The sequence below is a fragment of the Ochotona princeps genome, chromosome 4, assembly GCF_030435755.1.
Source record: "Ochotona princeps isolate mOchPri1 chromosome 4, mOchPri1.hap1, whole genome shotgun sequence".
Lineage (NCBI taxonomy): Eukaryota > Metazoa > Chordata > Mammalia > Lagomorpha > Ochotonidae > Ochotona > Ochotona princeps.
In genome coordinates, this window is record NC_080835.1 from 75,265,533 (window position 1) to 75,284,104 (window position 18,572).

Sequence of the window (18,572 nt, forward strand, 5' to 3'; positions counted from 1 at the left end):
CATCTCCCCAACCACCTTTTCCTTGTTGCTGTGCCTCTGCACATCCCACCCATCCTCTGCCTCTGACATGCTCCCTCCTGCCCTCTGACCCATACGGAGTAGGCTGGAGGTCCTGCTCCTTGCTGAGGCAGCAGCTTTGAGACCTGCTCCCTGCCATGTTTGGGTGAGGTGACCCTTCTTGACACCCTGGTGCAGCCCATATGACCCAGATCACAGCCTCTGCTGTGCTCAGTACAAACACCTGTGGGCTTGTCACTCCTTCTCACCACCATCAACTCCCTTGCTTGGGGACCAAGTCATCTCATGCACAGCTGTCTCTCCCTCAGTGGGAACTTATTACTAAACACAGCTATAGATAAACCAAATCAAGTCAGTGTATCTCCATGTAATAAAATTTCTTAGAATCATAATCTACAAGGCTCAGCATAATATCACCATGGCCAAACCATACAGTACTTTCTACTACTGGCTAATAGTCTTCAAGACTCTAAGATATCATCTAATCGCAGGGTCGCCTGTCACAAGCCTTGGCATTTTCTATTTCCATATCTCTCTTCCACAGGATTTTGGGACTCACTGCCACACCCAGGCACCAGCTGTGTCATGCCTGGAGCATGTCACGAGCCAAAGGGTATCCATACCACCAGTCACCCTCAGATGCACACCACCAGTAACAGGAGCCTTAAAAGCTGCTTCCTCATTCAACAAGATGCAACAGCTCACACAAATGATGAAGCCTTCCCTTGACTCTGAGATTCCCCAGGACCTATCTCAGGGAATCGGCCAGCTCCACAGCTGGCTTGTTCCCCAGACCCTCTCTGGATGAGGCTCCATCCTGCCTGAATCTCCTCACTTTTCCTTCTGTTCTGGTACCATGCTGTTTCCAGGACCAGAGCATATGGATACCACGTTCCAGTTCCTCACTGTTCTGCCCTTTCCCATCTGCACTGTATGTGTTCCTATAAACCTGTCTCAACACGTCTATAACTGCCTGGGTGGTTTTTGTATTGGAGCCTTCTGAGAGTCAAAACTTCTTCCAAATGGAATAGCAGTCCACAGTACTGATTTCAAACCATCCTGGGTTTCCCAAAGCTTTTACTCCAAACCAAGCCTGTTGCCAAGTGCTTAATATGTACCATACTCTAACAACAACCACTTCAAGTACACTCCACTTAGCAGATGACTCAACTCAGAGAAGCTGGGTATTCTGCCCAGTGTCACCCAGTGGGTAATGGTAGAAGTGGATTCAAACCTGGCAGCCTGATCGTAGAACCTCTGTTCAGGATCCTTGGCCTTCCAGACCCCTTTTAACTTTATTCGTATCTACAAATGTGCTTCCTGCATTAAAAAGGTGAGATCTAGGCTCTTCCTTTGTATTAAAATAAAAAGAGAGAGAGAGAAAGAACTTCATTTACCATTTTATGCATCAGGGCTTTGGGTAAAATTGGATTTGGAAAAAATGGTTCTACCACTTACAAGTTTGAAAACCTCTGCTATCAAATACTTCAGGAATGTAACTCTTCATGCACACTGCTTGAGCATAGACCTGGACAACGATGCAGCGTTGTGGCCAGCTGGGAACACGTGGACCCTAGCGCAGGTCTGGAACATGAGGTCCTACAAGGGCACTGACCTTGTCTGTCTCAATAATGCCTGCATTCCTAATAATGAGCAAGATCTATTCTAAATAGGTGCTCAGCAAGTAAGCATTGTCTGTTTGAAGAAATGAATGACCAAGGATCCCAAAGAAGATACAAAATTGCTTTTTCCTGAAGAGCATTGAAAACAAATATTGTCATTTGTCATAGGTGGCTAGCGTTGGGTTTCATCTGGCAACAGGGAACATCCCGTGATGACCTCTGGGTGTCCCTCCAAGCTGCAGGCCATCCTTGGCCAAGCACCTGGCGTGTGGTTTACTGAGTTTTGAAGAAGGAGCCAAGATGATGCCTTACCAATGATGACAGGGAGGCAGCCACAATGTGTCTGCAGAGGTAGCCGACCACAGCACTTGAATCTCAAAGTGCAGAGCTGGCTAGGGAAGGGAAGAAGGGCCTGAGGGCAGCAGCATCTCCCTCCAATCAGAACCCCCCACCCCCTCAAGTCCCAAATCATTAGGTGCCAATGATTTTCTGTGGATCTGTGAGGGATCTGATTTTCACTGTATTTATTTTTCACTTGGCTGTTCTCACAGCTCCCTACAGAACAGGGGGCAGAGACCCTAGGAGAGAAATGTAGGCTGGGAAGGGATGGGTACCTGTGGACAGGGCCTCAGGCTGCAGCCCTGCATGACCCAGCAAGGAGCCCAATGGTATGCAAGCTTCAAAGGGCTGTGGGGTAGAGGGCATCTCAGAAAACTGCCAGCTGGGCCCTTACAAGAGCTTCTCACTTTAATGATTGCAAAGCAAAGAGAGCGGGAGGGTAGGTAGGACATAAAGGGCCGGATGTGCACCATCAGAAAAGTTCAGATGGAGATCCACAAGGTCTAGTCCAGGGTACTGGCATGGCCCACGCCTGACCACATCCGGCCCCTTCAAAGCACTCCACATTCCACCTACTCATGCAAGTCACAGAACCGGGTGGAGCATGTGAAGGGCCCCTGTCCTCAAAAGCGGAGACAACAGATGCTGGCTCCCATTGCCAGTGCCAGCCAAGAAGCCCCAACACTCCTGTCCCTGCAATGAGACTGAGACTCTGACGCCCCACACACACTACCACCCTCCCTCCAGCTCTCCAGGATGAGCCAAACAGCAGAGACAGGCATAACCACAGCTATAGGAGTTGAGCAGAGAGAACTAGACGGAATTCTATCTTCCAAGCAGGCTGGTGCCTTTAAATTGTCTCTGTAATGGCTGGCTCAGAGGCAGAAATATTTGGCAGTCCTGAAATTAAAAGTGATAAATTTCCTCGCCAAGCTTTGATCAATAATAGAGGCCTCATCTGTTAATCAATAAGACAGTCTCTGCCTGTTTACTGTGCATATGTTGTTCATTGCTGCCTTCAGTATGATGTCAGGTTTGCATTCAAAGCAACTCAAGTGTGTATAAACCACATGGCTATTCCCAAAATGCACTATGGTGACATCACTCAGCCGCTCCTACATTTATAAAGCATCAGTAGAGGGCTGATGGTGGAAGGAATAGAGGTCACGCACGCTGAGCACAGCAGGTGCACAGGGACCTACTCCAGGGCTGATCCTGGAGAGGGGAGAACCCTGGGGACACAGCTCTGAGATGGCCAGGACTGCCTCTTACCTTTCCTGCACACAGGGGCTGGTGGTGGGAGGTTCACTCAGTATGTCAAAAGGGAGATGATACAAAGCAAACCAAAGAGACAGAATCCTGCCCTCACAGAGCTTGCAGTCCAGAGACGAAGGCTGATTTTTTTTTTTAAGCAAGCAAATATAAGATGGAAGTTTTCTGGGGACTCCTCTGCCAGGCAAAGCTATAACAAGGAGGCCATCAGGATGAATGTTGGGGAGGGGACAGCAGGGGACAGGATCAGGAAAGGGACAGGTGACAGGGAGAGAAATTAAACAGCAGAGGGAGACTGGCAGGAAGATAAGGTGGGCCAGCCCCATGCTATTCTCCCTGGGGATCACAGATACTGGTGAAACCCATGTAGGCATCTGGACAGCCGATCCAGGAGCGGGGGAACGGAGTTCTGGAAGTTACTGTGCAGCTGACTCATCATAGCAGTCCTCATGCCTCAATGAGTCTGTTTCCAGGCTGGAAAATGGGAATGAGCTTATTGTCTGCCTCACAGAGGCTGCTGCAAAGATGAAAGGAGATAACCACTGAAGAACACAAAACTCATAAGCAATCACAGAGCACTCAGCACGTGTGCACCATCACTGATGCTCTGTGTGCCTGTGGATTTGAATCAGACACAGTTCGAACCCCAGTGGCCTGGAACCCCCAGCACGCTGCCAAGTGGGAGCATCAAGAGTCTGTCCCTCAGAGGCTTGTGACAAGGTGGGTGCTCATCTCTGCACATGGCCAGCAGGTGTACAGACCCGGCAAAGTAGCAGCTACTGTCACTACCAGTCACGATTCTTTGAAGAAAGAACTCCCTTTGTGCAATTAAAGTATGATTGATTTTACTGAAATTCAATGTACAGTTATGTGGGAGTCATTTATCTTGTATAAAGTGAGTCTCACATTTGTAAAGACATATTTCACCACACCACATGTGCACACGCCCTTGTCCCTCCAATTTAAGGTGAGTGATTGTTTTGTTGAGTGGAGCAGAAACATCTGTCATCAGACCAATACGTCAGCATCAGCAGCTATTCACTGCCCTGCCTCCCAAGTTCCCTTCCAGCCTCCCGCCCCCACCCCATGAGCCCATTCAGTTACCCTGGTCTCCTGGCTCTGTCTTCCCCAGCAGACTACATATCACAAGAGCAGGTAGCATCTGCCTGGCTCTGCTGTGCCCTGGTGCCTGGCCTGACTTGATCTCATCCCCACTAACTGCTTATTAAACAGATCTTCGCACAGCTTCCTGGGTGCAGAAGTGGCCTGAGAAGGAGGCAGTGGCCACTGAGGGCACTGCCAAGCTGTCCCCTAGGGGGTGGCAGAGTCCTTATTCTACAATCTCTGGACTCTACTGCCTCTTTTTGAAACACTCAAGGACAAGGCCTCTGGCTGTCCTCAGGCCAGTCCTCAGGAGAGGAAAGCACAGATGAGGAAGTGGAGCTGTCAGCCGCTGCTAGAAAGGAGCTCTGGCCCAGCCGGCCAAACATTCTCCCCAGGCAGGAAGCGAACAGCCACATCCTGCAAAGGGATCAGGGACCCTCCTATGCCCAGACAGACCCCCACAAGGCCAGAGTGTACCACGGACTGCCTGGCAGAGATCTGCTGGGGGAATCCCCCACCCCAGTTGCTGAGCTCATCTGAGAGTCAACAACCCCAGCTATTAAAGACACAGTGAGGCACTTCTGTCCCCAGTCACCTCCTAGGGCCCAATACACGAGGGCTCAAGGATGCTCAAAGAGGGTTGCCTTCACAGTGGGGATTTTCTACCATTTTCTCCCTAACTTCCTGACTCTTGGAAAAGGTTAGGCAGGGGCTAGAGGAAAGAGCTTGAAGCTGGGCTGAGAGCTTCAGACTCTCAGGTTCTCACTCTGTGCTGAAGCTCACCCACAGCTGCACACGGGAATCAAAGGAGGGGGCACACAGGAAAGCACATCCAAACACAGAAAGCTTTCTCTAAATGCCAGGAGCCCAGTGACAACAGAACTGAAATCTAGCAGAAGTCAGTGGCAAGCTCCTCACCACTGCCACCCTTCCCCCATCCCACACACTCACAACCTCAAGACGCTCTCCCTGCCCCAACCAGAAATGAGAGAAGAGGGTGGGGTGGTGTAGAACCCTGCACACTTAAGAAGGGGGCAGCTGATGACGTTGAAGGCATCTGTGCAGCGGTGTCTCTTCCAGGAAATAACACAGAAGCCAATGGGAGAAGGAAAAAAAAAAAATCCACAAAGCCCTCCTTCTCCCAAGCCTCTCCCACTCTCGCGCTACAATAATAAGACAAAAAAAAAAAACACAGAGAGGAAAGGAAGCACTGAAAAAACACCCAGTGTTTGCCAGCATCTAATGGTGAGTGGTGTGTCCTTTTTTTTTTAATTCCTTGAGATTTTAAAATAAACACCTTAACTGTTCTGATGAGATATGCATGCCTGCTTACATAAGGAAGTACAGAGTGTACCCAACAGCAGACCCAAAAAAAGCCCAAGCTGTCAGAACAATGAGTACAGACGCAGAGCACTTTACAGCAGGCCACGGTGTACAGTTTTATTTACAGTACCTCTTATCAGACAGAGAACAGTACACTGGCTGCCCATTCCAAAGGCCAGCACTGCGTGTTCTTTCCCCTCCAGGGGATGTGTGCCCAGGGGAGGAGCTGCAGGCACGCTTGTTCCCCAGCCCTGTGCACTCCTTCTGCTTTATCAACAGAATGAAAATCCCAGCACCTCATAGAGAAAAGAGGAAGCAGGTGGGCAACGCCCGCTGAGTGAAAAACCACCAGCCCTATCAATTAGCCCAGGTTGCTGTTGCGGTAGATGAGGCTGTGGGGCAGTACTCCGAGCCTGGCAGGACTGGGAGGGAGCAGGCACTGAAGGGGCAGGTCCCCACATCAAAAGTGGGGTAGACAAAGGCACTGGGCAGGCATCCTGCATCCTGGGCTGAACAACAGAGAGAGGAGACTTCCGGGGTTTAAGGTGGCTGGCTTTCCATCTGCCACCAGTGACCTTGTGTTTGGCTTTACAACCATTGTGGAGGACACAAGTTCTTGGAATGCATCAAGAGGACAGAGTGCAGGATTCCAGTATCTAAAATCCTGTTCTTTACTCCATCCAATAAAGGTCAGGCTCCCAGGAAGCTCCATGGTGCCTGGGTTCCTTGGCTTGCAATGGGATCCTGTGGTAGATTGCTGTCTCCCATCTCACTAAGGAAATACAGGTCTACCCTCTTAGTTAAGGAGGGTGAGGAAGTCCTTTTGTTACCACTTCAAGTACCACCAAGTACTCCAATAGGCTGAACAACAAGGCCCAGGACCACTGCACACACACAACTACAGAGCACAGCAGTCCAAAACATGCTTGCTAGAATCAAGCAAATTCATATTCAAACCCTAGTTCCTCCACTTCTAGACACCATCAAGAGAAGCAAATGATCTTTCTCTGAGTTTATTTCTTCACCCATAAGACTGGGCTCAGACTGTGTATATTACAAGGTTGGCTGAATGATGACTCATGGAAACAGAGAGTACTTCCCAAAGTTCACAGAAAATGGAATTAAAGCTCGTTTTGGTGCTAAAAAGTTGAAATCCATGTATATGAAGTTTGAAAATATGCACATTATGGAAACACTATCCATGGTTTAAAATAAATTCTGTGCCAAAAGAAATGTACCTTTTAATATCATTTTCCCATGAACTTCTTGAAGTCCTCCCATGATAAGCAGTCTTCAGCCCACCATGCCTGTTTCACCTCAATTTCATCCTGTTACTATTTTATCCCCAGTTTTGCACTGAGATATACACACAAACATCAAATGCATGCAACAGATATATCACAACATTGAAAATGTTATCATCCCTGCCCACCAAAGCAATACAGAAGGGAAGAAGACGTAAACTTTTCACCAGACTTCACTCAGGAGACTTCCTCTGCACAGCAAAAGATAAAGATAGAAGGTACTAACCACTGTGCACCACAGAGAAGATAGAAACCAACCAACCAATCAACCATATACAAGCTAATTCAGGGTAAGTCACCCTTCCTGGAAGAGGATCAAGCAAACAGTATCTCCCCCAACTCAGCTTGCCTCAAGGTTCATAGTCACATTCTAGTGGCATTATTTCTTCCCTCTGTTCATACAGAAGATAACCAAGGAGCACAAACCAATTTAAGTGATATTATTTTAAATAGAGTACCAGTAGCATGGTGCATCTATTATAATTTAAAATCATGCAAATCTTCTGAAGTCTTAAAGTACTCATCTGAGAACTCACTGACCACTACTTCTAACCTCTTTATTCCCATGCAACTTTTATAATTGGATGATCAAGGCATAGGTGTCATAATACAAGAGCAATAATAATAATAACCTACAAAAGGAACATCAGTCATGCTGTGGTAGATCAAACTGAGACTTCCTTCCAAATACACTGTGCCTGCCACCAGGAAATCTCTGTGAAGTTAACGCCCCAAGTCCTTTAGCCTGAAGTCTCAGAAAACCTAATGTCCAGACATGGCATTGGGGTTCTTCCACTAATTGGTGAAATTGGTGGTCTTGGCATCAAATTTATAACCTAACTTCCCTCCTTCAAATGGGGCTTAATCCTCACACAGTAGTTTAAACAACAGTCTTCATGAAGTACCTGGCATGTGGGAGGTACTGAAGTCACAATCATTGTAATTATAGGATAATCTCACTTCAATCAAGCCAATGAGCTCCAAGAAGTCAACGCCTGGCCAGAGTCCCCAGGAAGTCCATTTGATAACTGTCCTAGCCCCAGCCTATTAGGGGAAAGGTCCATCTGCAGTGAGTGGATTGCCTGGATAGGTAAGATCCTCCAATCTCCAGGGCTCTTGGATGAAAAATATTCTTTCCCTTAGGAGGTGAAGCAGGCCCCCTTAGATGAAGCAGAGAGGATGGATAACTAGGTCAAGGAGGTTTTTGCTGCCCAGAGCCCTGAAGATTTCCCAAAGGGTGACAAAGAGAAATGGACTCAGTCTCACGTGTTGCTGTCTGAGCGGTATGACCTTGAACAAGTCATTTCATGTCTCATCTATAAATGACAAGTTTTAAACTGAGACACCTCCAAGGAGAAGAACCCATGAATGAGTTTGGTAGAAGAAACTGGGAGCACATAGCAATTAAAACTAAGTGTGCTCAAACACAGAGCTGAAATACTTATGATCCTTAGTGTTGGAAAGGCAGGTGCTGGCTGTTGGACCGAGCCAGGACTGGATTCCTGGGTCCAGTCAGCAGGAGCCACGTCAAGGGGAATTCCTTGCTCTAATAGGTGGGTGAAATGGAATAGAGAGTCCAGACACTGGGAGAATCATTAGCCAGAGTTTGTCTGAGCCTGTGCGGCTGTACCAGAGGCTGACCCTGAGTTTCAGGGAACTCCTGGGCTTTCCAGGTGTTCCTAACTTTGTTTTGTTTACGAGAGACAAGCCATGCAGTCATGGCATGTGTATGAATAAGTGAAAAGGTCAGAGAGATCCTAATGGGGCTTTCTGCCACAATTTGTGGAACGGATCCTCAGCTCCTAGATGCCACCGTTACCTTCCTCCCTGCTCCCCTCTACCTAGGATGGGCAGTGGGTTATATGCACACATGTACAAATATGTGCACACATATGCACCATTCTCCACTGGGTTAAGATCCACAATCCTGCCTGGACAAAGGAAAAATTTTAAAAAGCAAGGTTTTTATCCCCTTCTTCCCAAGAATCTCTTGTTCATCCTGTTCACTCCATACTCCTAGTATCTTTCTACAATGCTGCTTGCAGTTGCCGTTGTGATATGTGTGTATTGTTTGCTCTCAAGTTAAAATATCCTTAGCTAATAATACTTCAACAAATGACAACGTACAAAGCCCTTCTGAAGTATTCACATGTCCTCCCAACTGGGACAACCACCATACTGCCCAAGAAGCCAGTATTGGCAGGGCTCTGTATCCAAGTATCCATTGACAACTCCACTGGTTGTGAGTAGAAGCTCTGCTTCCTACCAGGGCTCAATGCCCCAGCCCTTCCAAATATACAGGCTGGGCTGCCAGAGAGAATGATAGGGTTCAGTCTGAACAAAAGCTGCACTGTGATGTTACCATCACTAAAGGTTTAGCAGGGAAGAACTTGGGCTTTGATGCCCATAGCTTGGGATTTCAACTTAGCTCTCCAACAGCCACATCAAGAGCATTAGATCCCCAACCTCTCTAAATCTAGAGTTCCTCACCCAATAAAGAAATAATGATAAATTTCTAAAGGCAGAGATTCAGCATTGCAAAACTCCAGGAGCACCCCTCAGAAATGAAGTCAAAAGTCTGGGAGGGAAATTTAAACAGGATAATGTACACGTAGGCGCAAAGCCGAAAAGCAACTTTTCTCTCTCCCTTCCCTAACCCAGAATCCAAGGGGTCCTGCTACGATGTCCCTGCCATGAAGAGTGACAATGCTGGTGCCGCAGTTGCTGACACCAGTAACTCCATGCACATTAACAACCAACATCATGATACATGGATTAGCAATCAAATATCTGGCTAATTCATTGATACACAATATACCACTTAATGCTCCCAAGTGTCATTGAAAGTAGAAAAATGGACTTTCACATTGCAAAGACTATAATGGTAAAGTTCTTCCTGGTTGACCAGTTAACCAGAATGTCATTCCATTGCTCACTCCCTGAGCCTCCTAGTGAATCAAGGCTTTGGAAAGTGGTTCACACTCCTGGCTCACTCATGCCCTGACAACTTCCCCGTTATAACCCAAATGTATTCCCTAGAACAACAGGGAAATGAGGCTAGCTTGGGCCTGAGTGTGCCCCTCCTAGACTCCAGAGCTATCACTTACTCCAAGTTCACTGATGCATACATGTCCGGGTACACATGCACACATACAGATCTCTGTATACTATGAGAGAAACAATCCATCTACCATGACTGCCACCATTTCTGTACACTTGGTGACAGTAGGGAAAGAGGCCCCATCACCAGCTTCACCCAGCACAGTGCCTCCCTCACCCCATCTCAGAGCTGGGTCCCAGGGAACTGCCACCCTCCGCTTCGCCCTCCTCCTTAGGTCCCTCAATGGCACCTCGAGGCTGCTCATCTCTCCAGGCCTGCTGTGGCTTTCAGAAAACAGAGCATTTCTATTTTTAGCCCTTCTCAGCCTAATAATACTCCCCAACACCCATTCAGCTTAATCACTTTATTGAGGACAAGAAGCGGGCTCTCCAGCCCAGGCGCTTCTGATGTTAGGAAGTAGTAAAATGTTCAAACTGGTTAAAAATGACACTCATTGGCTTGCCTTTGGTGTTTCTGAAACCTTAATTGTGGCTCAGGCCATGGATCTAAAGAACCTTGCAGGTTTCTGAGTCTGGCTCTCTTACCCCCCTGCACCATAATTGAGGTGTTACATTACAGCCACAGCACTGACATTTTCAGGCTCTCAATTCAGAAGCCCGAAGGCGCCACACTCTTCAAAACAGAAATACTGCCTGTCACACTTGACGCCCATCTTCCCACTTTAAAAAAAAAAATCAAAACAAAAACAAAACAACTCTCTTTTTGGCTCACCCCCTACAGAGGGCCCAGGTGGGGTAACTAGTTCCTATGTGAAGTCTTAACCATGATTCAAGTGCTTCTGACAGCTGCCGTGACATAAGAGTTGCTGCTTGCAAACAGAAAGGTTTGTTTGGTGTAATGGGAGGACCTGTGAATTTGGTGTGGGCAGAAAATAGACTGTTGGCAGCTCTTAGGCATGGACCTTTGTGAGCGTGACTTGCAAAGCTTGAAGGTGAGCACTAGCAAGTGTGTGAGCTGTATGTTGTGGGCCACAGGCTGCGAGGTGGGCAGCCTGCAAAAGGGATGGACATAGGGCTTGGCAGCATGGCCTAGTGGCTAAGGTCTTCGCCTTGATCCCATATGGCCGCTGGTTCTAATCCCGGCAGCTCCACTTCCTCTCTATCTCTCCTCCTCTCAGTATATCTGACTTTGTAATAAAAATAAAATAAATCTTAAAAAAAAAAAAAAAAAAAAAGGATGGACATAGCCCCAGAGCTACAGCCGGGGTGCCAGAGCCAGCTGTCCCCAGCAGACAATCACCTCTCATTGGGTGATTTAAGGCAAGTGAACTCAGCTTCTCAGTTCCCCATCTATAATATGGATTTAATAAAATCACGATACTAACTTCATATTGGTCCTGTGTGGATCAAATGAGATAATGGAGAAAAGTACCTGGCACAGTGCCTGGCACCTGTAACCCTCCCCTCATCCACAAATGTTGGCTGCCATTGTCACTGCTGTCTTTAACCTCCTCCTTTACACCGTGGGCTCCTTCATCTTTTTTTTTTTTTTTTTTTTGAGATTTACTGTTATTTGAAAGAGTAACACAGAGAGGGACAGATGGTGAGAAAGATCTTCTATTTGCTGACTTACTCCATGTGGTCACAATGGCCAGGTCCAAGCCAGGGCCAAAACCAGGAGCCAGGAGACTCCTTCAGGTCTCCTTGGATGGGCCTAAGCACCTGGGCCATCCTCTGCTGCTTTCCCAAGGCCATTAGCAGGGAGCTGGATTGGAAGTGGAGCAGTCAGCACATGAGCCCACTGCAGGCTTTTTCTAAGACAAAGCATTTGGTCTTTGTCTCTTCTTCCTTTCCCAGAACAAAAAAGGCACGTGGGCACTGAAGTGTTTAACCATAAGCACTTGTGGACAGTCTGGGGCTACCCTTGGGTAAGTGGTAACAAACCCCAAAATTCCAGAGGGGTCATCCCAACACAAGGGCTTGAGGAGACAACTTCTCAGGTGTCACTGCTAAGAAAGCAACAGGTGAATCCCAGACTGGACATTCACCTGGCCCTCTCTACACACCTGAGTAGCATGCTCCTTCCCCCTTTCTTTCTTAGGTGAGATGCTCAAAGCACCTCAGCAGAACACCCTGGTCTTCTGAGGCAGTAGTGTATCGCCTCATTAACTTCCCCAGCTATTTTACAATTTAAGCAAACACCACATTCCTGCCTGATGCAGCCAGTCCCTGGCTGTGACTGGGAGGTGGGATAAAAGACAGTGCAGGCAGAGACCAAGGGTAGGTCTGGACACTGAAGTGGGAGAGGGAGAGGGAGAAGGAAAGGGAAGAGCCAGACAGGCCTGGCACAGAGCCTCCCTCATGCCCCCAGAGCAGAACGGCAGGCTGTGCAAGTCGAGAAGGGCAGGCAGAAAGCCAGGCCAGCCACGTGGTGGCAGAAAGATGGAGTGGCCGGCTGACAATGACATTCCCTGTCACCTGGGGGACTGGGGGCTCTACCAGGAAGCACAGTCACACGCTGTTGTCCGAGGGACACAACTCAGCGCTGCTGGGCCACAGGCCAGAGGTGAAACAGGGCCACCCAGAGGACACTCCAGTGTGGTTACTGACCATGGCCCCTTCCAGAGGGCACTGGAAGGGCCCTTCCCAGCCCACCAAGCCCAAGCCCCTGTTTGGCCACTTCCAGTCCTACTTCCTGACTCAGATTCCACATAGAAGTAGAGTTCTGGGTAGGGACAGCCTATCTAAGATGTGATCACCACCTAGAATCTTGTGCAACAGAAAAGATCCTTGGGGTGCTCGCTATGGTCTCTTCATCCACACTGCATCTTGCTTACCTAGGAAAGGACAGGATCCCAGGGGAGACAAAGGGTATGATTCTGCCTGCGGTACCTGTCCTTAGGTCCCGTCCTCAGTGCATAGGTAAGCCATGGAGACAGGTCCCTGGTCCCTGGTCAGCTTCCAAGCTTGCACCTATTTTCTCTCTCACCCGTATGCCAGGCATGTCTTAATCCAGATCCCAATCAGTGCAAAGCTGGCCCCCAGCAGCGCTTGCTCACCTGTTCCTATCAGTCCCCAAGTACAGCAGCCTCCTATCTCCCAGCCACCATCTATCCTGAACTCCCACTCACAAAGACAGTGGGAGGATGATTCTGGCCAATCAGAAGTTTCAGTTGGTTCTCTCTTTACCTGAATTACCTCGTTACTGAAAATGACTGGGGCCTTGCATAATTACTCCAACAAAACACCAGCAGCCAACAAGCTCCCTTGGCTCAATTAGCTTATAATAGTGAGAGAGCTGAGGAAATTCATTCCCAATACACCAGAAGACTTTTTATCCCAACTATCTAATGAAAAGCTTAGGATTTGCCTTACCCCCTTCCCTTTCCCTCTGCCCGGCAAGCAGAAGAACTGCAATCAAAATGGGGCTAGTTTTGAGAGGAAGGAAGAGACAGTGTGTTAACTAGTGAGGAGAAGTCTGAAAGAGTCATCTTTGTCAGGCTGAATCCTGGAGGAAGCCAAGCAAAGGAGCCCCAACCTCTCCCACAGGCTTCTACCAGGAGCTCTCCCTGCACTAAAGGCACACATGGGTGACCCTGGGGGACCCAATATGACCTCCCATGGAGACCACACATGCCCTGAACCTCATCCCAGGGGCCACCCTCTGTATGGTGTTTGCTCACCCTGGGCTCAGGGGTGTTCTGGACACTCAGTGTATTTGAACACTCATCAAGTCCCCTATGAGGAATCAACATGCCTCTGGATCCAGTTTTAAAGCATTGCTTTCACAGGTGAATCTGTTCAGGTGACACTTCAGAGAAAGAAGGGACCAACTGAAATAGCCACCTTTCCTTTTCAATGCCGTGTTTCTCAACTTGCAGAGCGGGGAGGTCACTGGGTTGTCAGGGCTGTGAGGACAGCAAGTGCAGGGTACTGCACGCTCAGCCTCTTGAGGTCACAGCAGGCAGAGGAGCAGGAGCTGCTGCTTGCTGGCCACTCCTGGACCAGTCAAGTTCTTGCCTCCTCTGGTCCAGGAAAGTCGTCTTCTGCCCAGCACAGAGCTCCTTCTGGATGTTCCTGGGCAGAAACCTTATCACAATCCCATAGACCTCCTCTGTGAAGCTATTTTTTCCCTCTTGTGGTAACTGTCTCCTCTCCCCTTATGAAGACAATGAGTACACCTAGCGTGGGGGACACTTTCTCTCACCAGGTCACTGATATCACCCCTCAGACTGGCTACTCCCTGAAGGTAAGAACATTGGCCTTAAGTTCCATGGCTAACACATGAACTAATCCATAAACGATTTCTTCCTGAGACAGAACCATGCATGTGACCCAGAACAGTCACTGAGGTTTCTCTCTGTTACCCAATCCTCACCATCTGGTTCCCATTTGGCTGAGGCTCTGCTCCCCAGAGAAGGCTCCAATAACCCCAGCGTGTGCCTAGGGAAGACGAGGCTGTCAGAGAAGAGGCGTTACCTAGCCTTATGCCAAGTGGTCTAGCTCCACAGGACACACCGAGCAAGGTCAGGTGAGGAGGCTGCACTTTGCCTGAGTCACACTCCAAGCAGTGGTGGTCTAAGAAGCTCTTGGTCCTAGCTCCCCTTTGTATGGCTGCAGGATGAACAAGCCACCCCTTTCTCTGCTCAGCTAGCATCCCAGGGTACCTCAGCTGGTTTGCCTTGGAAGAGGTCTTTCTCCTGCTCCCCACCTCTGTGTGACACCAGTAGGTGGGACAGCCACCCACAGATCCTCCAGCAATGCTCCCAGAACCACCCATCTCTGCACTCCCCTAAAGAGCTGTACGGAAGTAATGGCCATACCTTAGCCACTAGGAAAGACTTACTGTATTGGCAGAGCAGAAAGAGGCAAATAAGCCATACCTGCTCCTGGAGGCCCAGGTGCAAGGCTCTGTGCAGTAGCTAGTGACAGTGTTGGCCACCCCACCCCAGGATACTTGCAGACAGGGCCTTTGCAGTCTCATGGCCTAGGCCCAAGACATTAGTTAGCTCTACAAATAGAAAAAAAAAATAATTCAGGCACTAAGAAGCAGGAGGTTGAGCCCAGGACCAGGAGCAACAGTAGTATTTACTACAAGCAAGGATGGGCTGGAGGGGACAGAAAGCCTGGATTCAAATCCAGTACATTCTCAAGCGAGTTGACTCTTACAGTCTCAGTGTTCTTGGCTGTCAAATGGAATCAGCATGTCTGCCTTCAAGAAGGCCAAATTCACTGAGCTTGGATACGGCAAATATCAGGCTCAGTGCCTAGAACACGACTGGCAGTCAGTATCACTCCCCCTTCCCTCTCCTGAGTCTCTAGCACCCCAACCTGGACCATTTGTTCTTTGAAGGGATGCTAGTGTCTCCTGGGAGCTGCTGCACATCAGGCCATAGGGAAGCAACAGAACCTGCCATTGCTGGGGCCCCTCCCTCCCACTTGTCTCCGCGTTCAAACTCCTGGAGTTGGAAGAAAGCAGGGATTGTCTTGAGCATTTTCCCTCCCTGGGTCCATTCACACACCTGCCCATGCCAAACACCACTGAGAAATACAGCCTCTGTGCAGTGGGTGACCACACCAGGTAGTGACATAGTGGGGAGGGGAGGCACACACATAAGCCGCATGTTCTCAAGAAGTGTGGTTGTTGAGAAATGACTGCCAGATAAACAGCTACTCAGCAAAGAGAGTGACAGGGGCTTTAAGCAAGGCAGATAAGCGGTCCATGCATGCAGATGCCCAGACAGGAAATGCATCCTAGGACTGAACAGGGTGACTTTTTTCTTGCTTTTTAAAGAATTTATTTATTTTTATTGGAAAGGCAGATTTACAGAGAGAAAGATAGAAAGACCTTCCATGCCCTGGTTCACTCCCCCAAACGGCCACAACAGTTGGAGCTGAGTATCTGAAGCCAGGAGCCTCTTCTGGGTTCCCACATGGGCACAGGATCCCAAGCCTTAAAGCAATCCTTTACTGCTTTCACAGACCATCAGCAGGGAGCTAGATGGGACGTGGAGTAGCTGGGACACAAACCAGCACCCAATGGGGGATGCCAACAATTAGAAGGAAGATTTAGCCAATTGAGCCATTGCACCGGGCCTTAAGTAAGCTTTTAACAGAACAAGAGAAAGGGACATCTGGCCAACCTGGCCCTATTTCTGGTACAGGGATGGGAGGATGGACAAGGTCTACTCCAAATGGCCAGGGGCACACTACAATCTCTTCCAACAACTCCCAAAGTTTGTACTTCCCAGGGCTGACTGGATAACCAGACTCACCAATCCAGTCCAAACCCCAGTGAGTTCTAAAGAACCACCTAGCTGCTGCCAGGATGACAAAAGAATCTCACTATTCAAAGGCAGAGTCCACCCTCAGAAGGCGGAGGAGCCTGGGGAAACGCCCCATAATTATGGACTAGGACTGGGGGAAAAGCAGAATGGCACGGGGAATGCAGGCTCTGGAGTTGCTTTACTACCTAATTCTGTAATTTCTAACACAATTTTATTTATGTTCCATTTGCTACATCAAAAGTGAAAAAAATCCTACCGATGCTAAAATATTACCTCAAGACATCTATTTTTAATCAGTTAAAAATAAAAGGTTGGGGGGAGAATCTAAAAAAAATAATAATAAATTAGTCCTGGTTTCTGTACATCTCTGCTGGGCAGACCACCAAACCTGAGTGGGAGGGGTGAAGGAGGGAGAGAGAGAAGGAGAGGGAGAGAGACACAGAAACTCAGCCAAGCCCTCTCTGAGAGCCTTCCTGACTGCTGAAAACCGAGCTTGTCAAAAAAAACAAATCCATAATGGCCCGAGGCTCCTCTCCAATCTATTTTCTGCTCAGCTGGTTTTAAATGAAGTTATTATGAGTCATTAAAACACCCGCAAGCCAGTGGAAGTCAGCCAATTACAATTTTAAATTTAGCCTGTTCTCTGCCCCATTCTCTTGTTTTCTTCCTTTGCCCACAGAACGCTGCTGCTGTTATTTTTTCCCTCCCTTCCTTTACCCAAAGCAGAGGAGACAGTTATGAAAATGCATAGTAGTGCACGGAACACAGAATCATTCATAGGAAACGCAAATTCTTACACGGAAAAAAAATCACAAACTTTTATCCCCTCCAAAGTCAACCCAGGTCCTGCTTTAGCCCGCTCCATTCCTCGGAAACCCCAGGCCAGGCCCATAAAGGTAAAAGAGGCTGTTTTTCCTGGGCAGGGTCTGGCTGAGCAGCACATGCAGCCATCACACAACCACGGCAAGCCGCAGGGCAGAATCCAAGGCCATCGGCACCTGCAACATCCGAGAACTAATAACCAATGACCGGTTCTGATGCAAAGGTAGAGCAGGCTTTGCAATCAAGCATGAATGTCAGTGGAAGTCACCAGATATGATGAGCACATTTAGGTTTTAAATCTTAAGGTAATGGTCTGTGCGGGCCCATTACAGCAAAAGAACAATTTTGAGTATTTCATGTAAACGCTGTTTCTCAATCTCTTTTTGTCCCTCACACAACCCCACACAGATGTGCATATATCCTCCACCATGCCCCCCCACCACACACACACATACACAGAGCACTCTGCTTAGGACTCAGCCCCTCACTGCTGGGAACACAACGGCAGCTTCTCCTGCCTTCCAGCTGGGAACACAACAGCAGCTTCTCCTGCCTTCCAGCTGGGAAGGACTTCCCACCCAAAGATCTGTCCAAGCCAATTTCCTCTACTGGCCCCCAAAATGGTGAATCTGCCTGCCCCACAGAACAATCCCTCAGACCTCCATATGTGTGCCCCATCACCTCCATGCCCCTCTCCCCAATGGTTCTTGTTCAAAACATTCCCAGGCACACACAAAACCACACACAAACCACAGAGGTGCAGGCTGCTGGACCACCTGGGCAGGTACACACTGCACCACCTCTCTGAAAGTCACCAAGGGGCAGTGTGGAGACTAGTTGCCCATCTACCTGGTGCCTCTGGGTGAAAAGGTGCCTGGGGTCTTTCCCTACCAACTGGCTTTGCTGAGAACAGACTATGGAAGACCAGGAGACTTCCAAGTACACAGGGCCGAGCTACAGCTGACTCTTAGCAGAAGGATCTGGCCTGAGCCCGTGGAATACAGACCCAAGGCCTGTGAGCTCCACTGCCCCACACTCTGAGTCCCCAGAGCTGAGCAGATGTCCCCACCCCATCTGCAGCCCACGAGGCTCTCCATTCAAGAGAGTCTTCCACCAGCAGCTCCCCTCACCCTCAGTCCATTCCCCTGGATGCTGAGAAAGCCAGCGCTTCGGGCCTCTCCCTGACACCAGTTTGTGCCCTGGAACAGCTCTCTTCATGAGTGATGTGTGTATACCTCAGTGAATCTGTGTATACCTCAGTCCCCACCATTGCCCAAATCAGCCCGTCACCAAACACATGAATGACAGGATGGTGATTTATTCAGCAAACACTTATTGGAAGTTTCCTAGAGGGCAGACACATGAGGAAAACCATCTGTAAGGTTTCTGTACTCGGCGTGCAGTCCAGGAGTCTCAACATC

At 48.7% G+C, this 18,572-nt stretch overlaps 1 protein-coding gene across 2 annotated transcripts in view; it reads right to left on the bottom strand.

Moving 5' to 3' along the window:
* ZBTB16 (zinc finger and BTB domain containing 16) overlaps positions 1–18,572 on the bottom strand; it is a 176,044-nt gene that overhangs the window by 58,849 nt on the left and 98,623 nt on the right. The gene's annotated exons all lie outside the window — the stretch shown is intronic.